This window comes from Oncorhynchus tshawytscha, linkage group LG33, assembly GCF_018296145.1.
Source record: "Oncorhynchus tshawytscha isolate Ot180627B linkage group LG33, Otsh_v2.0, whole genome shotgun sequence".
Classification (NCBI taxonomy): Eukaryota; Metazoa; Chordata; class Actinopteri; order Salmoniformes; family Salmonidae; genus Oncorhynchus; species Oncorhynchus tshawytscha.
This window is the reverse complement of record NC_056461.1, coordinates 11,429,155-11,442,172: the sequence shown is the minus strand read 5'-3', so window position 1 is coordinate 11,442,172 and position 13,018 is coordinate 11,429,155. Positions and strand designations below refer to the sequence as shown.

General features: G+C 43.6%; 1 protein-coding gene across 1 annotated transcript in view; it reads right to left on the bottom strand.

Annotated features, from left to right (window-relative positions):
- LOC112230883 (tetratricopeptide repeat protein 33) overlaps positions 1–13,018 on the bottom strand; it is a 54,053-nt gene that overhangs the window by 14,584 nt on the left and 26,451 nt on the right. The window lies entirely within an intron of this gene.

The window sequence follows — 13,018 nt, the reverse complement described above, 5'->3', positions numbered from 1 at the left end:
TGAATATAAGATCAGCGTCAACTCACCATCAGTACGACCAAGAATATGTTTTTCGCGATGCGGATCCTGGGTTCTGCCTTACAACCAGTGTAACCGAGTGGATCACATGCAGCGACCAAAAAAAAAAAATCGACTCAGAAAAAGAGGGAAACGAAGCGGTCTTCTGGTCAGACTCCGGAGACGGGCACATCGTGCACCACTCCCTAGCATTCTTCTTGCCAATGTCCAGTCTCTTGACAACAAGGTTGATGAAATCCAAGCAAGGGTAGCATTCCAGAGGGACATCAGAGACTGTAACGTTCTTTGCTTCACGGAAACATGGCTAACTGGAGAGACGCAATCCGAAGCGGTGCAGCCAACGGGTTTCTCCACGCATCGCGCCGACAGAAACAAACATCTTTCTGGTAAGAAGAGGGGCGGGGGCGTATGCCTTATGACTAACGTGACATGGTGTGATGAAAGAAACATGGAACTCAAATCCTTCTGTTCACCTGATTTAGAATTCCTCAATCAAATGTAGAATTATCTACCAAGAGAATTCTTTATTATAATCACAGCCGTCCCCCAAGCAGACACATCGATGGCTCTGAACAAACTTTATTTAACTCTCTGCAAACTGGAAACGATTTATCCGGAGGCTGCATTCATTGTAGCTGGGGATTTTAACAAGGCTAATCTGAAAACAAGACTCCCTAAATTTTATCAGCATATCGATTGCGCAACCAGGGGTGGAAAGACCCTGGATCATTGTTACTCTAACTTCCGCAACGCATATAAGGCCCTGCCCCGCCCCCTTTCGGAAAAGCTGACCACGACTCCATTTTGTTGATCCCTGCCTACAGACAGAAACTAAAACAAGAAGCTCCCACGCTGAGGTCTGTCCAACGCTGGTCCGACCAAGCTGACTCCACACTCCAAGACTGCTTCCATCACGTGGACTGGGAGATGTTTCGTATTGCGTCAGACAACAACATTGACGAATATGCTGATACGGTGTGCGAGTTCATTAGAACGTGCGTTGAAGATGTCGTTCCCATAGCAACGATTAAAACATTCCCTAACCAGAAACCGTGGATTGATGGCAGCATTCGTGTGAAACTGAAGGCACGAACCACTGCTTTTAATCAGGGCAAGGTGTCTGGTAACATGACTGAATACAAACAGTGCAGCTATTCCCTCCGCAAGGCTATCAAACAAGCTAAGCGCCAGTACAGAGACAAAGTAGAATCTCAATTCAACGGCTCAGACACAAGAGGTATGTGGCAGGGTCTACAGTCAATCACGGACTACAGGAAGAAACCCAGCACAGTCACGGACCAGGATGTCTTGCTCCCAGGCAGACTAAATAACTTTTTGCCCGCTTTGAGGACAATACAGTGCCACTGACACGGCCTGCAACGGAAACATGCGGTCTCTCCTTCACTGCAGCCGAAGTGAGTAAGACATTTAAACGTGTTAACCCTCGCAAGGCTGCAGGCCCAGACGGCATCCCCAGCTGCGCCCTCAGAGCATGCGCAGACCAGCTGGCCGGTGTGTTTACGGACATATTCAATCAATCCCTATACCAGTCTGCTGTTCCCACATGCTTCAAGAGGGCCACCATTGTTCCTGTTCCCAAGAAAGCTAAGGTAACTGAGCTAAACGACTACCGCCCGTAGCACTCACATCCGTCATCATGAAGTGCTTTGAGAGACTAGTCAAGGACCATATCACCTCCACCCTACCTGACACCCTTGACCCACTCCAATTTGCTTACCGCCCAAATAGGTCCACAGACGATGCAATCTCAACCACACTGCACACTGCCCTAACCCATCTGGACAAGAGGAATACCTATGTGAGAATGCTGTTCATCGACTACAGCTCGGCATTCAACACCATAGTACCCTCCAAGCTCGTCATCAAGCTCGAGACCCTGGGTCTCGACCCCGCCCTGTGCAACTGGGTACTGGACTTCCTGACGGGCCGCCCCCAGGTGGTGAGGGTAGGCAACAACATCTCCTCCCCGCTGATCCTCAACACTGGGGCCCCACAAGGGTGCGTTCTGAGCCCTCTCCTGTACTCCCTGTTCACCCACGACTGCGTGGCCATGCACGCCTCCAACTCAATCATCAAGTTTGCGGACGACACAACAGTGGTAGGCTTGATTACCAACAACGACGAGACGGCCTACAGGGAGGAGGTGAGGGCCCTCGGAGTGTGGTGTCAGGAAAATAACCTCACACTCAACGTCAACAAAACTAAGGAGATGATTGTGGACTTCAGGAAACAGCAGAGGGAACACCCCCATCCACATCGATGGAACAGTAGTGGAGAGGGTAGCAAGTTTTAAGTTCCTCGGCATACACATCACAGACAAACTGAATTGGTCCACTCACACAGACAGCATCGTGAGGAAGGCGCAGCAGCGCCTCTTCAACCTCAGGAGGCTGAAGAAATTCGGCTTGTCACCAAAAGCACTCACAAACTTCTACAGATGCACAATCGAGAGCATCCTGGCGGGCTGTATCACCGCCTGGTATGGCAACTGCACCGCCCTCAACCGTAAGGCTCTCCATAGGGTAGTGAGGTCTGCACAACGCATCACCGGGGCAAACTACCTGCCCTCCAGGACACCTACACCACCCGATGCTACAGGAAGGCCATAAAGATCATCAAGGACATCAACCACCCGAGCCACTGCCTGTTCACCCCGCTGCCATCCAGAAGGCGAGGTCAGTACAGGTGCATCAAAGCTGGGACCGAGAGACTGAAAAACAGCTTCTATCTCAAGGCCATCAGACTGTTAAACAGCCACCACTAACATTGAGTGGCTACTGCCAACACACTGTCAATGACACTGACTCTACTCCAGCCACTTTAATCATGGGAATTGATGGGAAATGTTGTAAATATATCACTAGCCACTTTAAACAATGCTACCTTATATAATGTTACTTACCCTACATTGTTCATCTCATGCATACGTTGATACTGTACTCTACATCATCGACTGCATCCTTATGTAATACATGTATCACTAGCCACTTTAACTATGCCACTTGGTTTACATACTTATCTCATATGTATATACTGTACTCGATATCATCTACTGTATCTTGCCTATGCTGCTCTGTACCATCACTCATTCATATATCCTTATGTACATATTCTTTATCCCCTTACACTGTGTATGACAGTAGTTTTTTTTGGAATTGTTAGTTAGATTACTTGCTCGTTATTACTGCATTGTCGGAACTAGAAGCACAAGCATTTCGCTACACTCGCATTAACATCTGCTAACCATGTGTATGTGACAAATAAAATTTGATTTGATTTGATTAGATGTTTCCAATGTGCAAAATTGTATTAATTCCAATTTGTTGTGGCTAACATTAGCTAGGCTAAGGGTTAGGTTAGGATTAAGGTTAGGAGTTAGGTTAAAGGAATACTTTGGGATATTGGCAGAGGTATTTACTAGAAGATACCCAAAGATTTCCAGTCATGATGCTAGTTAGCATTGTCTCGGGAAACTACCTCTAACTTCCTACATACCAGACAGAAAAACATGTTAATGGTATCCACAAGTTCATCTGACTCCAGGGAAGTAGATAAAAGGCCTCACTGCCAAAATCCCATTGTATCCATTTAAAGAGTTAAGATTAGGGGAAGGGTTCAATAACACGCTAAGTAGTTGCAAAGTGGCTTAAAAGTCGGAAATACAAAAAAATAAACAGTCCATAAGGAAATCAGTCAATTGAAATGAATTCATTAGGCCATCTATGGATTTCTCCATTTGCTATTTAATTGCATAGATGACATGCATTTTTTCCCCAGCCACTGTTTCGAGAAAGGTGCATGATAATGGTCCACTCTAAATCAAAACAAATATTATTTAGAATACATAAACATATATTATTATATTTAAACATATATTATTTAGAATACATAAAGACAAGATTAAATCAAGAATAGTCTGACAGGTAACAAATATTAGCCCATCACTTGTAAATTATATATTTTCCACTTGTGAATGATACCCAGCGTAAGACAAGAAATAATGATTTCTTTTGGCAGCTTTTTCTAATTATAGTCGCACACCTCACGTAGCCGTACCCATACAGTGCATTCGGAAAGTGTTCAGACCACTTCTCTTTTTCCACATTTTGTTACGTTACAGTCTTATTCTAAAATGGATCACATAGATTTTTTTCTCTGAATCTGCACACAATACCCCATAATGACAAAGCGAAAACAGGTTTTTAGAAATGTTTGCACATTTAAAAGTATAAAACAGAAATAACTCATTTACATAAGAATTCAGAGCCTTTGCTATGAGACTCGAAATTCAACTCATGTGCATCCGGTTTCCATTGATTATCTTTGAGATGTTAAATAAAGGTCAAATAAAAAATAAAAAGCTTTTGCTGTTCGGTAGGCCTACTCATCTTGTTGGCTGACGAAAAGTAATTGTGGACAGTTCTTCCGATATCTTAAATACGCAACTCGGAATTGGATAAGGACTTGTGCAGTTGCGTCCCAGATGTGTCTGTCTTCACTTTTAGCCTGTGAGAAAGACCAATCACGTGATGTAGAGCCATGTGAGTGAGAGGTGCTTCGGAGGAAGCAGCACTGTAGGAGAAGGGAATTATCATTATTATATTCAGCCAAGGGCACAATGGCCACTGGCCACAAAAGGCATGGATTTTGTTTATGGAGGATTACGGCCACACAAAAGGTGATGCTGCCGGGAAATTCAAGGCATTATCAAGTGCTTGTCAAATTTTGAATGAGAGACTGATGAAGTGTGTACAGCCTGTGAAGAAAAACAAAGCAGAGCTCATGCCTTTCATGCAACTATTTTCAAATCATCATTAGTCGCATCATGGAACCTTTCAATGTATTAAAAATCAAAACATATAGCCCAACGTTTGTAGAACAACTAAAGTTACATTAATAACTCTAAATTAGGCATATAGGAGTACCTATTTCTTTGTTAACTGCTTAACACAGAATATGTCCCTCAAATCGTTTCGAGAACATTTCCTTTATATTTTATTCAGCTTTGTTCATTTTATTCTTCATACTATAAAATAATGTAAAAGGTCACAGAATTCTAAGCAAATCTTGTCTGCTAAATGAACTAGTGTAGCCCACAGCCATATGGCACAGCCAGATGAGGACCTAACATAAGGACAACTCAGAGTATGCTATTCTGTTCTTCTAAAATAGACTACATTTTCTTAATTTCATGTTTCTTTAGACCTGTCTAAAATAAATCATGAATTTATTGTGAAGGTGTAGGCTATATTGCATGGATTTGCCTTTTTCAAATGTAGATGTTCCAAAGGCCTGCAGCAGTGGCTTGTAGGGAAGCCACGAGATGCTAAATGTGTTTATGTCAATTACCATGACCCCGGCAGTTATTGGCTTTGTGACCTCCACAGCCCTTGTCACATATCTTTAAAAAAAAAAAGTATTGGCGTGGATCAGAAAACCAGTCCGTATCTGGTGTGACCACCATTTGCCTCATGCAGTACGACATCTCCTTTGCATAGAGTTGATCAGGCTCGTGGCCTGTGGAATGTTGTCCCACTCCTCTTCAATGGCTGTGTGAAGTTGCTGGATATTGGTGGGAACTGGAACATGCTGTTGTACATGTTGATCCAGAGCATCCCAAACGTGCTCAATGGGTGACATGTCTGGTGAGTATGCAGGCCATGGAAAAACTGGGACATTTTCAGCTTCCAGGGATTGTGTACAGGTCCCTGCGATATGGGGCCGTGCATTATCATGCTAAATTAATCAAATAGCCACCCGGACTATTTACATTGACCCCCCTTTGTTTTTACACTGCTGCTACTCAATCTTTATTATCTATGTATAGACACTTCACCCCTACCTTCATGTACAAATTACCTCTACTAACCTGTACCCACGCACAATGGCCTGTGGTTGGGAGGCCAGTTAGACATACAGCCAAATTCTCTAAAACGATGTTGGAGGCAGCTTATGGGAGGGAAATTAACATTAAATTCTCTGGCAAGAGCTCTGGTGGGCATTCATGCAGTCAGCATACCAATTGCACACACCCTCAAAACTTGAGACATCTGTGGCATTGTGTTGTGTGACAAAGCTGCACATTTAGAATGGCCTTTTATTGTCCCTAGCACAAGGTGTAATGACCATGCTGTTGATGAGATTTGAACACACAACCTTTGCGGGATGCTAGTGGTTTGCATCATATGCCCACCCATCAAACCACCCTCCTTTAGTTTTGCCTTAAGTAACCATCTGCCTCATGTAATCACACCAAAAGGCACAAATCATAATAATTTGAATGTCCCGGATTTACATTTACTATGTTATGTCGAGTCTATGAGGGGCGGTAGGCTGCCTAGTAGTTAGAGCATTGGGCCAGTAACCAAAAGGTTGGTCGTTCTGCCCCTGAACAAGGCAGTTAACCCACTGTTCCTAGGCCGTCATTGTAAATAACAATTTGTTCTTAACTGACTTGCCTAGTTAAATAAAAGGTTAAATAAAAAATTAAATAAAAAATAAAAATATGAGACCAGGCTGGATCACCAACACTGGACAATTGAGGAGTGGAAAAATATTGCCTGATCTGACGAATCCTAGTTCCTGTTGACACAGTCACAATTTGGAGTAAGCAGCATGAGTCCATGGCCCCATCCTGCCTGGTGTGGGGAATATTTTCTTGGCACACGTTAGGCCCCCTGGTACTAATTGAGCAACGTTTCCATTACCCAAATAATTCAGGCTGTTCTGGAGGCAAATGGCAGTCCGTCCCGGTACCAGATTGGTGTACTCAATAAACTGGCCATTGAGTGTACAGCTCTATTATGCGTGGGAATACTTTGATACAGAGTTCCAAAATAAAAATGGACTTGGAGCTGATTTCTTGGTGTTTTAGTCTTTTACGTCCAACAACAAAAAAGCTTCATGACACCACAATTTTTGCTTTGTAGCACCTACAAATTAAACAATATTAAACAAACAAACAAAATTAAACAATATAAGGCCAAAAAGTCAAAAATATTCCAACTTTAAATACATGTCTCAATTATGCTCTAAGATCAAAATATCAATTATATGCTAACAATCCTTCCTCCAAAAATAATATTTTAAGGATGACATTTTGTAAAAATCATGCTATTTTTTTGTCCTGGTTTAGTGAGGAATCACCCCTCTGGAAAACATATTGGTCCTGACATTATAGTGCAGTCCTACGGTCTATGTTATGTATTAATTTCAGCAATGGCAGGCGAGCTACAGCAGGATCCTGGTAAATGACCTGTTATTACATTACAAATGAGGGTTAGAGTACTGGCCATAATACACAGCGACCTCCAGTGATACACTGCTAATGACGCCATCTGTTTTTGGACTGCAGACCACAGGAGCTACTAGTGCTGTAATGTACTGAGGTAGAAAGGGCGGGCCCAGAGAGGACGTGCCCGGGAAGAGAAGTGACTCCATAAGTGATTGTCTAAGAAATAAAAAATAAAAATATATGTTGTGTATTAGGTTAGAAAGTGAGAAAATAACATGGTGGATGAGTCTTAGTAACAAAACTCTAATCTCTTGGGTTCAAATTTTGTTCGTTCTGTGATTTATGTTTTTGACTGTTTTTCTAAGGCAAACGTTATATTCAATGGACAATAAAAGTTTGTCCTCATCATTCATGCTCTCATGCAGCCTAACAGAAAGACATCGGTGAAGTGACGCCATGGCTGCAATGAGATCGATCTCATGCCAACCAATCAAAACTTTAAAGGAACAGAGTGACGAACACACAAAAGGACCATGTGAGCATGACGGATGGACAAACAGACAGAGAGAGGACTGTGAGCATCACAGAGAAACTGAGTGAGTTAAAGGGAGGAACATGATGAGAGGAAGTGAATGGCAAATGTCAGAGTTGTGTCTCCATCCCAGTCTTCTGGCTCGGAGAGAGGCATCTCACCTCTGAGACAGCCTTATAGCTGGTCTTGCAGCAAGTGCAGAACGTCCAAAAGACAGAGACTGGACTAATGGGGACATATATTTTTATTCCACCGACCAGTCAGACTATTCATGTGTAATGAAACACATCAGAATATAACTTAATGAGGGAGGGATATGTCTCCTCCGCTACACAGCATACAAGTAGACTTGTGTGTGTGTGTGTGTGTGTGTGTGTGTGTGTGTGTGTGTGTGTGTGTGTGTGTGTGTGTGTGTGTGTGTGTGTATGTGACCCTGTTAATGTATCCCTTCTAAAGCATGACTAATCTGTAGCAACCAAGAATAGAGTCGAGGACATGAGGACCAAGTTAAACATTTAAAAGCGCACACAACATGAGTAAAAGAACATGATATTACATTTCCCCTAAAGAAGGTAATAACAGAAGCTTTCATTATTTGCCACATAGGTCACGTAATGAATTTCTACTCAGATTTCATAATCATGGTTAATAATGTCAGCCATTAAAAGGGTGGAGGGAGAATGTTTATTGGAAAGGTTCAGGCTATAAGGAGAAAGTTAATTGTGTTACAGATACTGTTGGAGTATGTCAGGGTACATGTGGTGTGACTACATCACAGTCGGGTTTAGATCGCTATTCTGCTTTATGATTACACCCCCCCACCCACACCCACACACACACACACCCACCCCTCTGTTGGCTAGCTAGCCTAATCTCTACTCTCAATGACACCTAGGAGAGAGGGGAGGGAGGGACAGAGTGAAATGGTCAAATAAACCATTTGAAATGAAATTGTATCCTCCCTCATATAAAGAGACTCACTTTCTAATCTCAAGCTGCGTATTTTCTCTCTTAACAGCAGGTCATTATGAAAGACCGTTCCGTGTCCAATGGCTGTTTTTTTTCATGGCAAAGCTCAAGTACACAAATGGTCCTAGAGCTAACTTCTCTCCTGACAGCCTAAAGCATGGATGGGAAACTTTGATGGGGTGGGGGACACAAAAAAAATCTGAACTCATTATGAGGGGCCGCAGTGGCTTGGGGGTCTGCGTACCCACATCCATACCCACACATGTAGTCAGAGCCGGCCGTAGACTTTTGGGGGGCCTAAGTGAATTGTTTTAGAGGTAATTTCCTGCAATTCTACATATTTTGAGAGAAGATTGTCATTTTTAACAAATGTCATGAAATTCAACAAAAATTGCCATGAGGCGTAGAGAAAGATTAGCAGTTTTACAGTTAATTTCCTGCAATTATACAGATTTCGCCATAGGGTGGAGAGAAATGTTTGCAGTTTTTAAAATGATATCTGAGTGAGAGTGACTAACAAATTCAACGGGGGCCCTCCGGTCAGTAATTGGATAGCTGGCTCGACTAATTTACCAAACAACATATTTTTATGCTGACATGGGCTAATTGAGTGAATGTCAGTGACTGACGTGAGAAAAACTGCTGATGCACAGCCACATTTCAAAATTGCAACATGTGATTCTACTATTCTAAGACCCCGACGGAGTCCCCCCAAAATATATATACAGTGCCTTCAGAAAGTATTCAGACCCCTCGACTTTTTCCACATTTTGTTACGGTACAGCCTTATTGTAAAATGTATTAAATTGTTTTTGTCCCCCCTCACCAATCTACACACAATACCCCATTCAGAAATGTTTCCTAATAATGACTCAGACCCTTTACTCAGTACTTGAAGCACCTTTGGCAGCGATTATAGCATTGAGTCTTCTTGGGTATGACGCTACAAGCTTGGCACACCTGAATTTGGAGAGTTTCTCCCATTCTTCTCTGCAGATCCTCTCAAGCTCTGTAAGGTTGGATGAGGCGCGTTGCTGCACAGCTATTTTCAGGTGTCTCCAGAGATGTCTAATCGGGTTCAAGTCAGAGCATTGGCTGGGTCACTCAAGGACATTCAGAGACTTGTCCTGCGTTATCTTGGCTGCATGCTTAGGGTCGTTGTCCTGTTTCAAGGTGAAACTTCGCCCCAGTCTGAAGTCCTGAGCAGTCTGGAGTAGATTTTCATCAAGGATCTCTCTGTACTTTGCGCCGTTCATCTTTCCCTCGATCCTGACTGGTCTCCCAGTCCCTGCCACAGAAAAACATCCCCACAGCATGATGCTTCCACCACCATGCTTCACTGTAGGGATGGTGCCAGGTTTCCTCCAGACGTGACGCTTGGCATTCAGGCCAAATAGTTCAATCTTGTTTCTCATGGTCTGAGATCCCCAAGGATTGGAAAGCTGCCGCAGTCATCCCCCTCTTCAAAGGGGGAAGACACCCTGGACCCAAACTGTTACAGATCTATATCCATCCTGCCCTGCCTATCTAAGGTCTTCGAAAGCCAAGTCAACAAACAGTTCACTGAACATCTCGAAACCCACCGTACCTTCTCCACTGTGCAATCTGGTTTCCGAGCCGGTCACGGGTGCACCTCAGCCACGCTCAAGGTACTAAACGATATCATAACCGCCATTGATAAATGACAGTACTGTGCAGCCGTCTTCATCGACCTTGCCAAGGCTTTCGACTCTGTCAATCACCATATTCTTATCGGCAGACTCAGTAGCCTCGGTTTTTCGGATGACTGCCTTGCCTGGTTCACCAATTACTTTGCAGACAGAGTTCAGTGTGTCAAATCGGAGGGCATGCTGTCCGGTCCTCTGGCAGTCTCTGTGGGGGTGCCACAGGGTTCAATCCTCGGGCCGACTCTTTTCTCTGTATATATCAATGATGTTGCTCTTGCTGAGGGCGATTCCCTGATCCACCTCTACGCAGACGACACCATTCTATATACTTCCGGCCCGTCCTTGGACACTGTGCTATCTAACTTCCAAACGAGCTTCATGGCCATACAACACTCCTTCCGTGGCCTCCAACTGCTCTTAAACGCTAGTAAAACTAAATGCATGCTTTTCAACCGTTCGCTGCCTGCACCCGCACGCCTGACCAGCATCACCACCCTGGATGGTTCCGACCTTGAATATGTGGACATCTATAAGTACCTAGGTGTCTGGCTAGACTGTAAACTCTCCTTCCAGACTCATAGCAAACATCTCCAATCGAAAATCAAGTCAAGAGTCGGCTTTCTATTCCGCAACAAAGCCTCCTTCACTCACACCGCCAAACTTACCTTAGTAAAACTGACTATCCTACCGATCCTCGACTTCGGCGATGTCATCTACAAAATTGCTTCCAACACTCTACTCAGCAAACTGGATGCAGTTTATCACAGTGCCATCTGTTTTGTCACGAAAGCACCTTATACCACCCACCACTGCGACTTGTATGCTCTAGTCGGCTGGCCCTCGCTACATATTCGTCGCCAGACCCACTGGCTCCAGGTCATCTACAAGTCCATACTAGGTAAAGCTCCGCCTTATCTCAGTTCACTGGTCACGATGGCAACACCCATCCGTAGCACGCGCTCCAGCAGGTGTATCTCACTGATCATCCCTAAAGCCAACACCTCATTTGGCCGCCTTTCGTTCCAGTTCTCTGCTGCCTGTGACTGGAACGAATTGCAAAAATCGCTGAAGTTGGAGACTTTTATCTCCCTCACCAACTTCAAACATCTGCTATCTGAGCAGCTAACCGATCGCTGCAGCTGTACATAGTCTATCGGTAAATAGCCCACCCATTTTTACCTACCTCATCCCCATACTGTTTTTATTTATTTACTTTTCTGCTCTTTTGCACACCAATATCTCTACCTGTACATGACCATCTGATCATTTATCACTCCAGTGTTAATCTGCAAAATTGTAATTATTCGCCTACCTCCTCATGCCTTTTGCACACAATGTATATAGACCCCTTTTTTTCTACTGTGTTATTGACTTGTTAATTGTTTACTCCATGTGTAACTCTGTGTTGTCTGTTCACACTGCTATGCTTTATCTTGGCCAGGTCGGAGTTGCAAATGAGAACTTGTTCTCAACTAGCCTACCTGGTTAAGTAAAGGTGAAAAAAAAAAAAAAGTTCCCACATAGCACTTGTTGGATGCTTTTCCTTCACTCTGCGGTCCAACTCATCCCAAACTATCTCAATTGGGTTGAGGTCAGGTGATTGAGGAGGCCAGGTCATCTGATGCAGCACACCTCCAGGCTCACTCTCCTTCTTGGTCAAATAGCCCTTACACAGCCTGGAGGTGTGTTGGGTCATTGTCCTGTTGAAAAAAAATTATAGTCCCACTATGCGCAAACCAGATGAGGTGGCGTATCGCTGCAGAATTCTGTGGTAGCTATGCTGGTTAATTGTGCCTTGAAGCCTAAAGAAATCATAGACAGTGTCACCAGCAAAGCACCCCCATACAATCAATTTTGAATTTCCATCGGTCTAATGTCCATTGCTCGTGTTTCTTGGACCAAGCAAGTCTTCTTCTCATTGGTGTCCTTCAGTAGTGGTTTCTTTGCAGCAATTTGAACCACGAAGGCCTGATTCACGCAGTCTCCTCTGAACAGTTGATGTTGAGATGTGTCTGTATCTTGAAGTCTGAAACATTTATTTGGGCTGCAATCTGAGGTGCAGTTAACTCCATCCTCTGCAGCAGAGGTAACTGAGGCTTCCTTTCCTGTGGCGGTCCTCATAACAGCCAGTTTCATTAAAGATCTTGATGTTTTTTGCGACTGCACTTGAGGAAACTTTCAAAGTTCTTGAAATGTTCCGTATTGACTGACCTTCATGTCTTAAAGTAATGATGGACTGTTGTTTATCTTTGCTTATTTGAGTTGTTCTTGCCATAATAGCGACTTGGTCTTTTACCAACACAACTGATTGGCTCAAACGCATTAAGGAAAAAATTCCACAAATATACTTTTAACAAGGCATACCTGTTAATTGAAATGCATTCCAGGTGACTACCTCATGAAGCTGGTTCAGAGAATACCAAGAGTGTGCAAAGTTGTCATATAGAAAATAGTAAAAAATAAAGAAAAATCCTTGAATGAGTAGGTGTGTCCAAACATTTGACTGGTACTGTATAGCGGGCCATCAATTGCCCATCCGTGGCCTAAAGGGAGCTTCCAGGAGAAACTTACCTCCGA